This window comes from Elgaria multicarinata, chromosome 5, assembly GCF_023053635.1.
Source record: "Elgaria multicarinata webbii isolate HBS135686 ecotype San Diego chromosome 5, rElgMul1.1.pri, whole genome shotgun sequence".
Classification (NCBI taxonomy): domain Eukaryota; kingdom Metazoa; phylum Chordata; class Lepidosauria; order Squamata; family Anguidae; genus Elgaria; species Elgaria multicarinata.
In genome coordinates this window covers 88918830-88936966 of record NC_086175.1, presented here as the reverse complement: position 1 = coordinate 88936966, position 18137 = coordinate 88918830, and positions in this window count along the sequence as shown.

The window sequence follows — 18137 nt, the reverse complement described above, 5'->3', positions numbered from 1 at the left end:
GGTTCCGGTCCTACCTACGGGGTCGTTTTCAGAAAGTAACATTGGGTGACCAGTCCTCGGCCTCTTGGCAATTGAGCTATGGAGTGCCGCAGGGCACCATCTTGTCCCCAATGTTATTTAACGTCTATATGAAGCTGTTGGGAGTGGTCATTAGGGGATTTGGAGCTAAATGCCATCAATATGCTGATGACATGCAGCTCTATCTCCCTGTGACAACTGAATCAGGTGAGGCTGTGCAGGTCCTGGACTGGTGCCTAGACTCAGTAATGGACTGGATGAGGGCCAATAAACTGAGACTGAATCCTGGCAAGACAGAAGCCCTGTGGGTGAGTGGTTCCCAAGTCCGGGAGACAGGCTCATTGCCTGTTCTGGATGGGGTTGCTCTGCCTCTGAAAGAACAGGTTCGTAGTTTGGGGGTACTCTTAGACCCATTTCTGTCCTTGGAGGCTCAAGTAGCCGCCACGGCTCGGAGTGGCTTTTACTATCTTCAGTTGGTTCGCCAACTATGGCCTCTCCTGGACAGGGATAGCTTGGCCACGGTGGTGCAGGCATTGGTAACCTCAGGATTGGATTACTGCAATACGCTCTATGTGGGGCTGCCCTTGAAGCTGCTCCGGAAGCTGGAGCTAGTGCAGAATGCTGCAGCTCGGCTGTTGTCTGGAGCTGCCCCTTTCCAGCATGTAACTCCCTCTGCTGAGGGAACTGCACTGGCTGTCTATTCGCTACCGGGCCAGGTTTAAGGTTCTTGTACTTGTGTGTAAAGCCCTAAACAACTTGGGAGCAGGATACCTGAGAGAGCGCCTTCTCCCTTACCAACCTGCCCTGTCACTGAGGACATCCGAGGGCCTGCTCCTGGTGGTTCCACCTAGATCCATCCTCCGACTGGAATCCACCAGGGGAAGAGCCTCCAGCGTGGTGGCGCCCCTCCTGTGGAATTCCCTGCCTCTGGCGGTCAGGCAGGCACCAACCTTGTACTCCTTTCTGCGCCTCCTGAAAACATCTTTATTCCAAGAAGCCTTTCTTTAACATGCAGCCTTGGATTTCTGTTTTTGCTTCTTAAATTTTGTTTTAACTGTTTTATTCTGTTTTTATTTTCATTTTACCTTGTACACCACTCCAAAATTTTTCAATGGGGAGCGGTATATATTCTAAATAAATAAATAAATAAAATGCACTGGAACTCCCTTCCCAGGGAGGCTAGGCTGGCTCCCTCTGTGCTACACTTTCAGAGGCAGGCAAAAACTTCTTTGTTCCAGCAGGCTTTTGCAACTACTCTGGACCTGTGCTACTCTGACTGCAGTTGCTGAGGGGCAATTTTTCAGGGTTTTTTTTTAAAAAAAGGTTTGTGTTGGGGAAAGTTAGCCCTTCGTTCTCCAGTGGTGATCCTTCCCCAGTCCCCCATGTTCATTAGGCTTTTGAAAGCCTCCATTGTCACCAATGACAGCTCTTTTAAAAAGCCCCACTTGCTGATTGGGAGGAAAGAGGGGGGGGGATCCTTTATCTGACTGGACATAAGGATGGGGGCCCAGATGGGGACCTGCCACAGGCCATGCCCAACCTGTTGGCCACAGTTCCTTCTTTCTGTTTTAAGTTAATGATTCTAAAGCCAAAAGTTATTCATTTTTCATCTGTTGCATAAAATGGACCAAATGAAAATAATGTGATAGCTGAGCTAAATAAAAACAGTTTTGACCCCAAAACAGAATTGCCCCACTCAGTCATAGTGGACTAGCAAGACGGTGCTTGGATTCCTCAGTAAAGAGAGCAACAGAACAGATTGATATCCACAGCTGGGCACCCAGAGTTGGAGCCAAAACAAACTGACAACAACCATGGGGAAAGCACTTGCTCGTGTGTGCTTCGTCGCATATGAATGCACTTTCCACGTGAGTTGTCCAATGCACATGTAGAATTGACCTGCCAGTTATGCTAACATGCCTCAGGCTTTATGCCCATATGCTAACTTCACAAGCAAATGGGCTGACCTACATAATAAGGATGTTTGTCCACAACTGGGCATACGTTGAAGCCTCTACACACAGGCAGTGTGATTTAGCAGTGCCGTTACCTGATCTAGCCCTCATATGCAAAGCTGGCATCCTCACCTGGCAATGCTGCACAGCTGACCATCAGGGCCTATCAGATGCCTGTTTGGGCCCCCAGCTTGCACATTCCCTATGTAGTGACTTTGGGCACCTCAGGGCATTGTGGGAAATTCTAGTCCTGGAAATTCTGCCCATGGCCAGAAGGGCACGTGTTGGGCAAGCCCCTGAAGGCCACTTTGACATGGGCCCTGTCAATTCTGTGGCTGGCTCAGCTCATACAGACCCTCTAAAATGCAAAGTTTATCTTTGGACCAAAATGGCCTCCAACATCCTCGTTCTCTATGAAATGAATGTGCTGTTTACATATACAGGAAACTTCTTTAAGTTAGCTTCATCAGTTGCCGTGGGCTTTATGCCCATATGGACCTTTTGCCCTCTGATACGGACCTTTTTTCATAATATAGATCAGCCTTCCCCAATCGGGATGAGTTGGACTGCAAAGCCTATTATCCCCAGCCATGCTGGTCATGCTGCCTGGGGATGATGGACATTGTTGGTCAACACATCTGGAGGGCACCAGGCTGGGGGAGGCTAATCTAGATATGGTGGCCTCATAGTTTCAGTGAAATCAAATATGTTTATCAACACATTGGACCATTGCGAAGTGCACTCCACTTAATAGAACGTTTGCATCTCAGTCTCAAAGTGATCCTGCCAGAGATATAAAGCTTGCCCCATGCCTCTGTGTAGTTTCTGTTTTTCACCCTGCGCTGTGTTACAGTGACTGGGCGCAAAAGAGAATGATATGAGAAGGTGGCTGAAAGACCAGTGCTGAATCCAGGCATGTTGATTATTCCCTCTACAGCTGGCGGGCAGCATGAAGAAAGCTAAAAGAAAAATACAGACATTGAAGTGGTACCTGGCCTCAATATGCTCTACAATGACACAAACTCTTCTGAAAACCACAAACAATCCATTTCCTTTATAAGAAATCAGCTGCACTATAATTTTACCTCAGTAGGAGTGGGGGGTGGGTGGAAATCACTATCCCCTTTCTGTAAAATGACTGGCTATCTTGGTAGATAGATCAGGTTTAAAGCATCTGCAGGCAGGAAAACTAGACTGATTGTTTTTGATGAAAACTTCTGCAGCTGTCAGGGTGTGTATGAGACAGGCCTGATGACTGGAAACAATGGCTGGACGCACTGTGCCGTCTGGGTGCAAGAGCAGTGGAAGAACTCCATGTGGCCAGCTATTAGTTGGAGAAGATGAGGCTAAATGAGGTGAAAAACACATTGCTGAACAACACTGCAAAACTTTCTAGAAGGATTTTTTCCATCCTTCCCAGGCACGGTCGAACTATGCTTTGTATTCCATTCCGACTAGCCCTGAAAAAAAAGTTGCCAATGTTGCCGAGTTGATATGCCTCTTAGGAGGTTTCCTCTTTCACTACATCCCATTGCAATCCTCGAGATTTTCTTCTAAGCTACCCCACACTTGTGCCACATTCATTTCCATTCCAGTCTTCTCCCACTATATCCCTTTTGATATTTGGAACAACGGGGGTAGTTTAACAGCGAAGTGCAAGCCCTATAGAGTCCCTACAGTTTTTACCAGTGACAAAACAGTAGTAAGCTGCTAGTGTAAGTGCTTCTCTACATGAATAATTCATTGCATGCTCATTATTGGCCACTCACAGAAGTTCGTGGGTCCTTTACGTGATGTTGTCAACCTCCAGGAGGTCTCCTGCACCTTTCGCAAGTAATCTCACTTTAAAAAAGATCAGAGATAATGCACTACTTAAAATATCATGGGCTACTATATGGTGCTGTTGTATTTAACTTTATAGAGCATTACCAAGAGCAGAAGTTTTCAATTATACATCACGTGGTCCCAGTGGTTATTGCCTAAAGAAGCCATTGTCAATGCAGAAAGACCGCAGAAGAAGAGAAAATGGTAAGGGTGCAGCTTTTGCCCTTAATGTAGACTCTCTAAATGTAGTGATGTGATCTTCACCAGTACAGAATTCTCACACTTGACAAAGTGCAAGCTTGAGAATTGCCAGGAAGAAGTGAAAGAGTTCCTTATTGCTCATGTTGGCTGGAGCTAAGCCAGGGCACTATTTTTCCGGGGGGGGGGGGGGGTGTTAAGAGAATTATATTTTTTGCTTTCTGGCATTTTCTTACTGCTGGTGAATGATAGCATTACAGCAAGTCTATCAGCAGTGATTCATCAGGATGTCCTTTTCATGTTCAGAATTGTCTTGTCTTTCTTTTGAGAAACTGATTATAGTTTGCGACCAGAGTCCAGGTGACATCACTCAGTGCCAAAGTACATGTTACCTTAATTATGCAACTGAACCATATCTTATTTTTTTACTCTAGTGTAAGTGTGTGAGGGCCAGATTTGGATCTGCACCCTCCCATCCCCATCCCAAGCCCCCGACCCCATTGCCCTAAACCAAGATTCCTTTGAATCTTTTTGATCTCTCAGGAGAATTTGGTCAATTTCATTTACAGTTTTGACTGAATGTCTGGTTAACTGTTCAGCTGGATACATCGTGTGTTTGAATTCAACTGTCAAAAAGAACAGGCAGAATACCAGAAGTCATTGCATTAGTGTCATTTCCTATTACCCTATCTGGTTTTTAGAGAGAAAAACAGAGCAGTAATTGCACTGTTACTCAGTTATACAACAATTTAATTTTTAAATTAGATACAAAATATAACTCCAAGGTGATTGCATACTCTAATGCAAATGGTCAAAAACACAGGCAGCATAACACACACCCAACTAGACTCTTCTCCAGTTGCCTAACATGCCAATCCTCCCAAAATATAAATTAGCTGCCATATATTTGTCAGGATCAGACCTGTTTGGGGTTTGATCAGACTCAGAATCTGAAGAAGAAGGAACAGGAACAGAAGTATACCAGCCAAAACAGGAAGTGGGGAGGAGATTCTCCAAGACACTTCAGGAGTCAAGGATGAATCTTCCCAGGAGCTTATCAGACAGAATGCTGAAGGCTCAGAGACCATCTGTCTCTGACTCTTGGGAACTCGGCCTCTATCTGAGGAGGAGAGGACTTCAGAGTTGACAGATACCAAAGTCCACCACAGGATCAAACAAGCAGAGTTGAGGGTAGCCACTCACCAAAAGGACTCCCCCCTCCCCCGGAGGTGGAGTGCCCAGGAATCTCCATTTTAGTCGAAAGGCAACTGCCTAGCTAATTAAGCTTAGAGGATAGCTCATAGCCTTCACACTCCCATTACTGAATAAAGCTTTGTCTTTATTGTCTCATATCTCAGCGGGAAGGCTTGGAATCATGACAATACTGGACCATCTTTCTCAGCATTGCCTGTACCGGAAGTGTTGAACCTCTTTCAACCTGAGAGCCGAATTCCATTTCAGAGAAGCTTTCACTGGTTGCATTCCTGTGGTGGGTGGAGCCAAAGGCAAAAAGAGCAAGGGCAAAATATCAGCATATTTTAGCATTTCAAACTTTTAGAATGGGGACAAAACTGCACAATAGTTGGGAAACTACAAAATGATCAGTGGTGAGGTGGGGCAGAGTGTTGGATAATAGGATTCTTCTAGGCGCTAGGGGGCAGTAGAGAAGAGTCACTTACCTTGTTCAACCCCCTTCTTGTCCTGTGACTTTATCAGTTCCTTTCTCCTACTCCCTCCCCTTCGCCTCTGCATCAAGCAACACTTGCTCTCTCTCTGAAAGAAGCAAGTCACCATATCTCATGCCTCCACTTACTTATACTCACGGGTCCTCAGACTCTATTTGGAGCTCCAATATGGTTCCCACACTTCAAAAGTTCTCTTGAAGGAGTGCAACATCTCTACCTCAGGCTTATATTTGAAGTCCCTAGATGTGTTTCTGGTGCTGCCCTCAACTTGGAGGCTGGACTAAGTACACTTAAATGCCAAGCTTGGATATTCACCATACATTACTGGCTCCGCTGTCACCTAACGCTCACTCCCAACTCCTTGGTTACCAAAGTCCTGTTAGAACCCTCCGAATCTCACTGGTCTAGGGCAGTGGTGCAAAAAGTAACCTCAATAGGGCTATCCCCTTTTTTCCTGCTATCTCTGGACTTGGACAGCGCTAAACAGATCACCAAACAGAGACTACTGGATATAGACCACCAAGAGCTCCGGGGAACTGCCTGGGGACCATGTTCCCCCCAATCATTGGGTCTCCTAGTCCCTTCTTGCAAAGATGGAATGCCATATCTGGGTTGGTTAACCATTCCCAAATACAGGAAAGCATTCACCCTAGCAAGATTTAATGTCCTCCCCTCCAAGTTGCTGGAGGGCAGATATAAGAAAATTCCATCCAAAAACAGATACTGCCCATGTAATAACATTGAGGTGGAATCCATTTTTCTTCCATTGCAATTTTTACCAACAGGCAAGAAAAGACCTATTATGTCCTATTATGCAATGTCTCCCTGGACGATCCCCTGAGTCACTCCTGATTAGTCTACTTCAGGGCTCCAGTAAATCTACCACTGAGCAGGTGGCCAAATTCCTGAATTTGGCCATCCGCACCAGATCGCTTATGGATGTTGATTGCGTTTAAATCCACAGATTAGCAATTTTATTATCTATATATCCCTCCCTTTTTCACTATGCTAGGCCCCAATAACCCAATTCTGTTCCCTTTTCAGAAACCAACAAATAACAATCTAGTATCTTTAGTGATTTTGTAACACTCCTTCTTTTTATCCCTACTCTATTGTTTTATATAATGGTGTATCTTCTTGTTTTATATTGGTCTGTTGACTGTAAATAAAGAAATACAATATACTCACGGGTCCGATTTTAGGAGTTGCTTCGAGTTAAACAGTGCTAGATTGCCTTCTTATGTGTATAAAAGTATTAATCAAGTAAGCCGATTTGAACTTCTTCTAAACTGTCTCTAGCTTGTGTTTATTTCCTCTAATACTAAATGCTGTGTTACCACACTTCCTTTGTATAAAGCAACTCTGCTGTAAGTCACACCAGTCTTTCCAACATGGGGGAATGGGGCACGGCTTTCTGGGGAATTCCAGAGGGCAAGGTTTGGCTCCTGGGCCTGAGATTCTGTACCCGTGGTCAACACTAATTAGCAGCAGCTCTCCAGGATTTGAAACAGGAGTTTTTCACAGCCCGAACTGGAGATGTCAAGGATTGAAACAAGGATTGTTTGCATGCTAACCAGGTGCTCTACTACTGAGCCCTCCCCACAGTCTATTCCCATTTCCCCATCTCTCCCTGCCCCCTCCCCCATAACTCCTTTCTTTCAAGGGAACCATAGCCCTCAATTTGAAATACATATTTTGATATCATAAAATCAAGACCATCTTACAAAAATACTGTGCCAGGTTTCATCAGAAGTCGTTCAGCGTGGTTCCATTCATTTTAGTAACCTTCAGTCGATTTATACAGGTTTAGGATTTAGCTGTAAGGCTTTATCAACAGGAAGTTAATGGCTGCATATTATATTTATGAATTGCTTGTGTATGCTTTAACACTGGTATAAGATTACAAATCCCAAAGCAGCATAACATGCCAATTGACAAAAAAAACCCAAAAAACAACACCACCACACCATTCACTCACATACCCCGAGAAAAAATAATAATAATTTCCTTGGGATGTAGCAATCAGTAAAAATGGAATTAAGGACAGAAATCAATCCATATTCCATCACACTGCAGATCATTACAAATTTTTTAAGGTTACTTTCTTTTTTTCTAGACTCTAATTAGTCGCCTGTTGGGAAACATGAACCCTGAGCTGTCAAAACAAAACTTTTTTTTAGAGCCACATTCCGATATAATTAGATGGCTGATTAGACCAACAAACACAGCCACAGCTGTTTGAAGCCCAACACTACTTAAGCTTCACTGGCTTTTCTTTTGACAACTACTAAGACATATGGTAATGATACACTATTTTCTCTCCTTGTGCTGTTAAGCTAGACACTTCAGTTCAGATGCCAAAGCCATTAGAAGGAGAAGAGAAAATTAAACAAACACTTTGGGCTTCTCCATATTTAGCAAAAATTCCACAGCTTTACTAGGGCTTTGTCTTCCAGAGTCTTCATGGGTTTAACAACCAGCACAATACACACGTTCACACACACACACCTGCCATTTTTGCAACTTCCTTCCTATATGTTTCAATTACACCGCTAGCAGGTGGTGCTATTTTATTGCATGAATTCAATTTATTACAGCATTTTTGGGATTTTATAAAATGGCGAATTTCTGCTTGAAAGTGGCTGGAGAGGCACTGGCGGTTGACAATGTCATGAAAAGCACCTGAAAACTTCCATGAATGACCAATCATGAGCTTGCAATAAATCACACATGTGGAGATGCTCTTTGGCTTTTGGTTTCCCCATGCTATTTCATTCTCCCTTTCCATCTTTGACCACCCCTTCCACTCCCACATTTTGCTGAGTATACTTGCGATCTGAAAATTAAAGAACAGTTCAGTTTACTGGGCTTGCCTTGGAAATAACCTTAACTACATGCGTCAGGGGTGGGCAACTTGTGTCCCTCAAGATGTTTTGACCTACAACTCCCTTCAAACCCAGTCAGCACAGCTAAAAGTGAGGGATCATGGGCTAAAACATCTGGATGGCCACACATAAGTCATCACTTTCCTGCTTCAGGAGGCAGACGTTATAATCCCTCCAAAGTAGGATGAAACTAGATGTGGTTCTAATCACATGATTGCCCCTGGTGCATTTGCTTTGAAAAAATAAACTATAGCTGTGGCATTGGGCAAACAAGATTGTAGCCATGGTGTGGGAAGAGAGAGGTGTTACTTTTTTGCTCCTACCTTTGACACAAAGGTGGGGTTAAGCCAGATCAACCCCACCTTCCCAACTGCTATGTGCTCCAGGAGGAAGTTTCCATTGGTGTTAATGAGAGATTCAACCCTAAAACAAATAGCAGTTACTGGTGGTGGTGGAAGGACTCTGCAGTGGGGAGGGGCTGTAGCACAGTCCCAATCCAGATCAGATCTCGTGCAGTTTCTCTTTAGTAAAAAAAGAAGCACCTATGCAAGGGCCAGTGATTCTGATTTCTACATGCATTCAAAGATGGATGCATTGGGTAGGCCTGAGGATGTCAATTTAACATTTGCATCTGCAGAATGGGCATAATGATGGCCAGCCTCATAAGGGTATTGTGGAGGTAAGTGAGAAGGACTGTGTGGAATACTTCACAATATATCTTAAAAGGAGCAACAATAAGAAGCTGTCTTGTTGTAGGCACTCAGACCATGTAGCCCAATACTGTCAAGTCTAACTAGCAGTGACCCTCCAGTGCCTTTCACATCACCAGTGACCTGATCCTTTTTTTTTAACTGGAAATGCCAGGGTTTAAATCAGATTAGGTCATCCCTTGATTTTAAGGGATTTAAAAAATGGAAATTAAACAAATGCTTACATCTGTGTAAGTTTTAAAGATAAAGAGCTCAAAATTGGCACAGTGATAGCTCTTAAGGAGGGCTTTCAGCATGCCACGTTTGAATCAGATTGGGTCATCCCTTGATTTTTTAATGATTTTCTAAATTCCCCCCCTTAAACCCTTTTCCTGGTAGTGTACAAGTTCAAAGGATTGAAGGATCGATCTTCCATGGCTTTGATTATTATTATTATTATTTATTTATTTATATAGCACCATCGATGTACATGGTGCTGTACAGATAACACAGTAAATAGCAAGACCCTGCCGCATAGGCTTACAATCTAATAAAGTTGTAGTAAACAATAAGGAGGGAAAGAGAATGCAAACAGGCACAGGGAAGTGTAGACAGGCACCGGGAAGGGTGAAGCTAACAGTATAGAGTCAGAACAAACTCAAAGTTTAAAAGCTATAGGGAAAAGAAAAGTTTTTAGCTGTGTTTTAAAAGCTGTGATTGAGTTGGTAGTTCTCAGGTGTTCTGGAAGAGCATTCCAGGCATGAGGGGCAGCAGAGGAAAATGGGCGAAGCCGAGCAAGGGAAGTAGAGACCCTTGGGCAGGCAAGAAGCATGGCATCAGAGGAGCGAAGAGCACGAGCGGGGCAATAGTGTGAGATGAGAGAGGAGAGATAGGCAGGAGCTAGACCGTGAAAAGCTTTGAAGGTCAACAGGAGAAGTTTATATTGGATTCTGGAATGAATTGGGAGCCAATGAAGAGATTTCAGAAGCGGAGTGACATGGTCAGAGCGGCGGGCCAGGAAGATGATCTTAGCGGCAGAGTGGTGGACAGAGACCAGCGGACTGATGTGAGATGAGGGGAGGCCAGAGAGGAGGAGGTTGCAGTAGTCCAACCGAGAGATAACCAGTGCGTGAACGAGAGTCTTGGCAGAAGAGACAGACAAAAATGGTCGAATCCTGGCAATATTATACAGGAAGAAACGACAAGATTTAGCTACTGCCTCGATATGAGGAATAAAGGAGAGCGAGGAATCAAATATAAAGCCAAGGCTACGAGTTTCCTTGACCGGAGTAAGCGTGACATCGTTGACAGTAAGAGAGAATGAGAGATGAGGAGAAGGTTTAGGAGGAAAAACAAGCAGTTCAGTTTTTGCCATATTGAGTTTCAAACGGCGATGAAGCAGCCAGGCTGAGATATCTGAAAGACATGCTGAGGTACGATCGTGGACATCAGGAGAAAGTTCCGGAGATGAGAGGTATAGTTGTGTGTCATCGGCATACAGGTGATATTGGAGGCCATGAGATTGAATAAGTTTACCCAAGGGCAGCATGTATAGAGAAAACAGCAGCGGGCCAAGCACCGAGCCTTGCGGAACCCCTACTGAAAGGGGAAAGGAGGAGGACGAGCTGCCGTTAGCCGACACGCTGAAGGAGCGACCCTCTAGATAGGAGGCGAACCAGTTATAGACAGAGCCACAGAGTCCAAGGTCATGGAGGGAATCTAAGAGAAGATCGTGATCAACCGTGTCAAAGGCTGCAGTTAGATCAAGGAGAATAAGGACGGAATAATGGCCCTTAGACTTGGCAGTGAGAAGATCATTGGTGATCTTGGTAAGGGCTGTTTCAGTGGAATGCAAAGGACGGAATCCAGATTGAAAGGGATCCAGAGCAGAGTTACTAGAGAGAAAGTCAAGACAGCGAGAGTAGACCACACGTTCCAGAATCTTTGAGACAAAGGGCAACAGAGAGACAGGTCGGTAGTTAGACAGAGAAAGTCGATCAAGAGTGGGTTTTTTGAGAATGGGAGAGACGGTAGCATGTTTAAAAGCAGAGGGAAATGAGCCAGAGGACAGAGAAGAATTAATGATGTGAAGCAAGGACGGGAGGATAGCGGGGATAAGATTAATAAAGACGCGAGAGGGAATTGGATCACGGGAACAAGTGGAAGGCTTCGACGAGCGCAGTATTTTAGACAGTTCATCAGCTGAGACTGAGGGGAACGCCGAGAGAGTTGCAGGAGGAACTGACAGGTGAGGCACAGGAGCTGGGAGCGGAGCAGAGCTGGCCAGATCGGAGCGAATAGTTTGGATTTTAGCATTGAAGAAAGAGGCAAAGTCATTGGCAGACAGAGAGGCGGGGAGAGATGGTGGATTAGGTTTCAGGAGAGAATTGAAGGACTTGAAGAGCCGCTGAGGGTGTCTAGCATTTGACTGGATCAGCGTTGAGTAGTGCTGCTGTTTGGCCAGTGAAATGGCAGAAGAGAAAGAGGAGAGAATAAATTTGTAGTGGACAAAGTGCATCTTCAAGTTCATAAACTACAGATCTGCTGGTTCTCTTACTCAAAAGTAAATCCCATTGATTTCAACTGCATTTACATCCCAGTGATACTAAAATCACATGCAAATTTACCTTTGTGTAAATCCCATTGAACAGAGAGAGAGACTAACTTCTGAGTAAACACATATAGAACTGATTTTTAAAAGTGTGGTCACTCAGAAGCTTTCTTTTTAAAGTTTTAAAACAGCAAACTGGAAAGAAGTGCTCTGCAACCCCATGCTTACCTCTGAGGTCTTGTTTAGTCAGAAGTAAATATCTCTCTGTTCAATGGGGTTTACTCAAAGGTAAGCCTGCATCTGACTTTAGTATGTTCATGCTCCAAAGCTTCCAGGCAGGGTGAGGGGATCGGCTGTAGCCTAGGCAATGGGGAATAACCACGTAGGGAGGGCACAGTGTCCAACTACCACCAACCAATGAACTGTAGGGGGAGGTACAAAGGAGAACTGGGGGGGGGATGTGCATCTCAACCGAAGACTAGTGATATACAGGTGCGCACGAGAGGTGTAAAGATAAATGAAACATAAAAGCGCAAAGTTGTAAGTTGATCAAGCTTTCACACACTATGGAAACGAAGGCGGTTAATTCGAGGGTAAAACAGAGCAAACGTGTAGATGTGATGGAGCTCTAAGTGAGAGGCTGGGGGGAAAGGGAGGGTGTTGGTTTTCTATACTTTTTTTTTAAAAAAAAGAAAATATAGTGACTGAAAAATCATACAGTAGTGCACTTTGCTTGTGAGTAGTATTATCAGAGAGACATTCCAAAGCATTACGTAATAGTTTGTAAGGCAATGAGTATGTATAGGGAAACAATATGACCATTATGTACTTGGCAGTCACTTGCAATGGAAAATAGTTTTCCTGCGAGAACACTGGAAAAGAGGCAGAGATTACTCCCTATTCTTGACAAGAGCAAGGAAGGGCGCTATCCTCAGAGCAAGACTGGAAACTCTCTCTAAAGTACAAGATCTTTACTTTTGACTCATATTCCATGGAGAGGAGAGCGAATGACAATCACCAACCAAAACACGCCATGTGAGGCTTGTGAACATCACTTCCTGGTGTGCAAATCATCACTTTTCTCAGGAGTTCAAGGATTTTTCAGTTATAACCAGGGCAAGTAAATCATATGTAGCTGAGTCCTGAGCAACAAGAATAAAATACGTTCTTAGCTGGCTGGGAATGATGGGCGTTGCAGTTCAACACATGTCGAGGGCCTCCAGTTGGGGAAGACTGCTGCAGAATAGCAGTTAAGAGTATGTGCTACATGCTCAGGAGTCAATGATTCACATCTCCCCTCAGCAAAGAGCTTGGGTGCCTCAGGCAAGCCATTGTCTCTCAGCATCTCCCATCCCCATCTGCAATTGTGGGTGTGGGGATGATAAAATTACTTGCATACCTTACGGCACTTTTGTAGTCGTTAAAGCAATAATGCAAGGGAGGAACTTTGAGCCCATAAGAAAAAGTACACTTGGGAAAATAATATTAAGCAGTATTATTATTAGCTGTCATAAATCAATCTCATCCACTATGGAGACCAATGTGGCCTGTTGTTCCCCAACAGTTCCATGGAGGCAATTACAGAATGGTGCAGCTCTCTTAACTTTAGCCCTTTTAATGAAGGTGTAGATATCCACAGGCCCTGCCCTCAACTTCCCTATGGTCAAAGATTCCATATGCTTGAAGCCTGAGCTTGTTGTATTCAAAAGTTTGGTTCAGGATTTTCCATTTTCAAGGGCCCCATCTTGCATGTTGAGTCCATGCAGATAACACCTCTCAAGACGTGGAGGTCAGGGCCAGTGGGATTATGATCACACCTCTCCATTGTCCGCAAATGGACATATGAACTGAACTCTGAAAACCTTTCTGGTAGGCCAACATACAGCCATGACAGTTGCTCACGTACAAGATGAATGAAGGGTGCACAAACAGTATGAGAACCTGTAAATAACAGGAAGTCACACCTGCAAGAGGCAAATATCGCATCAGCTTATGCAGAAACAATCTCAGAAGGTGGTGGACTCCTCTTCATTTAAGCAGAAACAGGATGGCTGCGGTCAGGGATGCTATAACAACAGATTTCCTGCATTGGCAGCCGGTAAGACTAGATTACCTTTGAGGTCCTTTCCAACTCTATGACCCTAAGCTGTCTCAAGGTGCCCGTTGGACTAGGAGGTGTGTTGGGGGAGGGGGAATGAATTGTTTAGACTTTAGGATTCAGTGTAGTAATATGAAATGCCAAGGCTAGGACACCACATAAGCTGATAGGAGCAAACCTCCATAATTTGCTTACTCTTTTGCAGTATCATTTACTCTAGGGCAGGGATGTGGAACCTCCATCCTGCAGGTCTAATCTAAACAGTGGACATTCCGTGTCAGGCCTACAGAGCCTCCTAGAGTTTTTCCAGGGAGCGAGGGCTCCCATCCCTGCCCCTTGGAGGAAGCCCCACTGTTATTCCTAATCTCAATTCGGAGATAACAGTGGGCCTGCAGCCGGTGAGTGATCTTCCCAACTGCACCCAAGTTCTTTTACATGGTGTGTATTGTGAAAGAACTGGTTCATGCTGCCTAAAGCCAGGGACTCAGCTGCCACTTCCCAGTGCCAGCCGAGTCTTTTTACATGACATGCACTGCCCAAAGACTGGGACTCCACTAGTGTCCAAAGTTCAGCTGAAACAGACATGGAATTTTGTATCAGCACAGAGAAAGGCAAAATGGGTGGGGGTGGCCAAATGTTTTGGAGCTCGTGCTCTAGGGTAAATCAGTTGCGATTTTCAGCCTCAGTATGTGCCAGTGCCTCTGCATGCGTTGCTAAAATGAAACAGGCTCCTCAAGGCATATGTCTTTCTCTTTATAAATACCATTTATTAGACTTCAGCTACACAAAAGATATTGGAAGGCATTTGTGCAAACATTTTTGTGCTTGGAACAGAGCTAATCTTAGAGAAAATGATTCGACAGGTAAAAGTAGCTCATTTGCTGCATTGACTTAAAATCCTTGAAATAAAGATGATTTACGTTTTTCTGTATTTAACTAGCATGTTCCCGACTCTGGGCAGAGAGTATGTAATTTTTAATGGCTTAATAAAATAATGCAGTGCATAAAAGACACACATGAGAGAAGGGGGGGCAAACATCATACATGGCGATATTCAGTAAATGGAAAGGTAGTTCAAGTGACATATCCTTGTAATTTTTCCAAAACAGGCATGCACACAGGCCTTGTATTCCACACCACACACCTACATCTGCAACAAAAGGGCAAAAATCCAACTTTGTGGGTGTGTCTGGGGCTGGGGGCCAGCTGGAATGGAAGCTCTTGTTTGGGGGCTTTAACCATGGCAGGATCTACACTACTGCTTATAACAGTTTATAATGGTTTTGACAACTGTTCAAGCCCAGGACACATTACATATACAGTTTTCAAAACGTTTTTAAAGTGTTGTATCCTGCTTAGTGTAGATCGGGCCCATATATTCCAGTGCAATTGAAGAACAGCAGATTGGGTTAGTGGGGATTAGAATGCCGAGACCTTGGTTGCTTTTCTAAGGTTGTTGTGCCCACCACCATTTTAATGATAATAATTTATACCCCACTTAACCTAATATATATTACTCAAGGTGGCTTACTTAAAATCCTTGAAATGAAGATGAGTTGTTTTTCTGTGTTAACTGCTATATCCCAAATTTCTGTGGAGAGTAAGTATTTTTTTATTGGCTTAATAAAGTAATGCAGTGCATTAAACACACACACACACACACACGTTTTGGCAGCCCTGCTCTAGGGGTGTCAAATTCAAATCACAATAGTAGAGTAACTCGAATAAAGCAACTATACAACCCTAACAGAGACAGGCATGACAGATAAAATACAGCCTTCAATAAAACAACTTCAGCATGGCATATAGCCTGCACATCCTCATAATATGGTGATGGAAGGCGATCAGAGGGGTTTCTACCATGCCATTCACTGAAGGGGAGAATATTCTAGAGCCCTGTAGATTTTAAAATGTCAGTATACTACTAAAGCATATTTTTGGTTCTTCATCTCCCACCTACACACATACATTATGTATGGCAACTAACTACCGTATTTCTTCGATTGTAAGACGCCATCGATTGTAAGACGCACACTAATTTCAGTACCACCAACAGAAAAAAAAACCCCTAAGACACACCCGCGATTCTGAGACGCACCCCATTTTTAGAGATGTTTATATGGGAAAAAAAGTGTGTCTTAGAATTGCACGAATGTACCAGTTTTTGCCCATAGTCTTTTCATTACATTGCACTAATTCACAGAGTGTTTGGAACAGGGAGGGGATATTTATGGGTCTTTCAATGCGTCATTTTAAGTTTTCAGATTCATAGTAATGTTCAAAGACCTGCTCTTTTATATAATGTGTAAATTGCAAAAAGCAGTGTATTCTAATATCATTTATTTATTAATTATTATTGCATTTATAACCCATTTCTTTATTCCCTCTAGGAAAGAACCCAAGGTGGTTTACATGGTCCTCCTCTTCATTTTATCTTCACAACAACCCTGTGAGGTAGGTTAGTCTGAGAGTCCTAATATTAGGCTAAGATTCCCTAATATTCAGGACCAGATTTTATGTTAAAAGGCATCATGTGTTCTATAATTCAAGCCTCATCTGGATTTGTTGGTCATTGTTTTGGTCATCAAACATGCATATGTTTCTTCCCCCCACTTTTTTCTTTTCTTTTATTTAGTTTTAGCAATAAAAGGGACCAACAAATCTATCATATAGGAAGGGGGGGAAACTAAAAAACAGGAGAAAATAAAAGAAGAAAAGAAAAGAAAGGGGGGAAGTAAAGAAGAAAAAAATCCACAGAAATTTGTGAACCGCCCAGAGAGCTCCTGCTATTGGGCGGTATAGAAATGTAATAAATAAATAAATAAATAAAATAAAACAACATATGGAGATTTAGTACAGAACATAATCATGAAAGATGAATAAAAATATTGGGGGGTATTGTAAATACAAATGTAAATATAAACATTGTATTTAAAGGAGGTTTATACCTTAAATAAACCAAATATTACTTAATGCTTTTGGAATTGAATGCTTATTACTATCTTTTTTATATATGTGATAAAAGTCCTCCACTCAACAGCAAAAGTATCTGTTTTCTTTTGTCCTTTTCTCCTTTTCCGTCAATTTTTCATTAATTCTACTTCCTATATACCACTTACTTACTGAAAATCCTTGTTATTTTCCCCCAATATCTGGCAATAAGCACTCATTCTGCTATTAAAAGATATTCCACCAATTTCTTATGTAATTGGTCTTCATGCTGTCCATGAAATAAGTTTAAAAGCTCCAATTCTGGAGATTTGGTTGTAGTTATTCCCTTGTGTTTTAAATTTCCAAAAAGAGTTGGTCCCAAAAATCTGAGACCTTTTTACAATCTCACCACATATGAGGGAAAGATCCCACCGTATCACACCAACATTTAGAAGAACTATTCCCGGACATATATGAAATCCTCCGTGGGTGTTTCTCAATATATGACTGACGTGGAGTTATATGGGAACTGTGTCTAAAGAGAAGACCATTCTCTGTACTCAATAAAATGTCATGCAATATATTTTCTAATGTAGGAGTAGAGAGAAAACTAAGTCCCTAAGTCCTAAACACATTAGCTTCAATCTCTCCCACCCATGTTCCCCAGGAACTGGTGCTTATAGACTTACTGCCTCTGATATTGGAGGTAGCACATAGCTATCAGGACTAGTAGCCAATCTTTATGTGAAATAGTACAATGAAAGAAATATCATGCCCAAAATAGTTTATTTAACTGGAATTACATGTAGACATATACACACTGTTACTTCCTTGAGTTTTGAATATAGAACAATTTCATAATTCTCTTAGCAGGTATCAGCTTGCTATGGGGAAAATGGATTAGAACTACTAGAGATATCTAGATTCACTAATAATGATTAATTAGACTCCCAGTGGTATTACCCTTTTGACTTCTGATTCCACCCCACTCCTGTCTTATCAGTAACAATTCCACCCCCACCTCCTGTTGTGGGATTTACTGGATGGGATGCTGGGTTTTAAAAGACATACAAACAGCTGTACTCAAGTGGCTCTTTTTCAATGCCATGAACAATGAATGTTGAATAATGTGAGTTTCTAAGTCTGCTTCCTAGCAATTCTATGACAGGGTATCGGATGTTGGTTTTGTTGTTGTTGTTGTTGTTTTCTGTTTTACCCATTGCATAGAGTAATTGCTACTTAATTTTCAGTAATTATTACATTTGTAAAAACTGCTGTCGATGCTTTCCTGAAATCACTCCAA